Source organism: Arachis hypogaea, chromosome 17 (assembly GCF_003086295.3).
Source record: "Arachis hypogaea cultivar Tifrunner chromosome 17, arahy.Tifrunner.gnm2.J5K5, whole genome shotgun sequence".
NCBI classification, from domain to species: domain Eukaryota; kingdom Viridiplantae; phylum Streptophyta; class Magnoliopsida; order Fabales; family Fabaceae; genus Arachis; species Arachis hypogaea.
In genome coordinates, this window is record NC_092052.1 from 103,437,709 (window position 1) to 103,438,941 (window position 1,233).

Consider the following 1,233-nt stretch of genomic DNA (forward strand, 5'->3'; position numbering starts at 1 on the left):
GAAGCTAAAGCTTAACTCTCTCTAGAGGGCCTAACAGAGCTCTTCAAGGAGGAAGAAGCCATGGCATCCGAAAACAACAATGCCACCAATGCAAAGAAGGTGCTTGGTGACTTTACTGCACCTACTCCCGACTTCTATGGGAGAAGCATCTCAATCCCTGCCATTGGAGCAAACAACTTTGAGCTTAAGCCTCAATTAGTTTCTCTAATGCAATAGAATTGTAAGTTTCATGGACTTTCATTGGAAGATCCTCATCAGTTCTTAGCTGAATTCTTGCAAATCTGTGACACTGTCAAGAACAATGGGGTTGACCCTAAAGTCTACAGACTTATGCTCTTCCCTTTTGTTGTAAGAGACAGAGCTAGGACATGGTTGGATTCACAACCCAAAGAAAGCCTGAACTCTTGGAAAAGCTAGTCAATGCCTTCTTGGCAAAGTTTTTTCCACCTCAAAAATTGAGTAAGCTTAGAGTGAAAGTCCAAACCTTCAGACAGAAGGAAGGAGAATCCCTCTATGAAGCTTGGGAAAGATACAAGCAATTGATCAGAAGGTGTCCTTCTGATATGCTTTCTGAATGGAGCATCATGGGTATCTTCTATGATGGTCTGTCTGAACTGTCCAAGATGTCATTGGACAGCTCTGCTGGAGGATCTCTTCATCTGAAGAAGACGCCTGCAGAAGCTCAGGAACTCATTGATATGGTTGCAAATAACCAATTTATGAACACTTCTGAAAGGAATCCTGTGAATAATGGGACAAATCAGAAGAAAGGAGTTCTTGAGATTGATACTCTAAATGCCATACTGGCTCAGAATAAAATATTAACTCAGCAAGTCAATATGATTTCTCAAAGTCTGTCTGGAATGCAAGCTGCACCAGGCAGCACTAAGGAAGCTTCCCCTGAAGAAGAAGCTTATGATCCTGAGAACCCAGCAATGGAAGAGGTGAATTACATGGGAGATCCCTATGGAAACACCTATAATCCTTCATGGAGAAATCATCCAAATCTCTCATGGAAGGACCAACAGAGGCCTCAACAAGGCTTCAATAACAATAATGGTGGAAGAAACAGGTTTAGCAACAGCAAGCCTTTTCCATCATCTTCTCAGCAACAGACAGAGGATTCTAAGCAGAGCCACTCTGACTTAGCAACTATAGTCTCTGATCTAATTAAAACCACTCAAAGTTTCATGACTGAAACAAGGTCCTCCATTAGAAATTTGGAGGCACAAG

The 1,233-nt window shown here is 42.0% G+C and overlaps 1 non-coding gene across 1 annotated transcript; it reads right to left on the reverse strand.

Annotated features, from left to right (window-relative positions):
* Nucleotides 1–461: 461 nt before the first annotated feature.
* Nucleotides 462–569, reverse strand: LOC112767894 (small nucleolar RNA R71). Its single transcript, XR_003185335.1, has one exon. It is a non-coding gene; the product is annotated as a small nucleolar RNA R71 (small nucleolar RNA).
* Nucleotides 570–1,233: the final 664 nt, after the last annotated feature.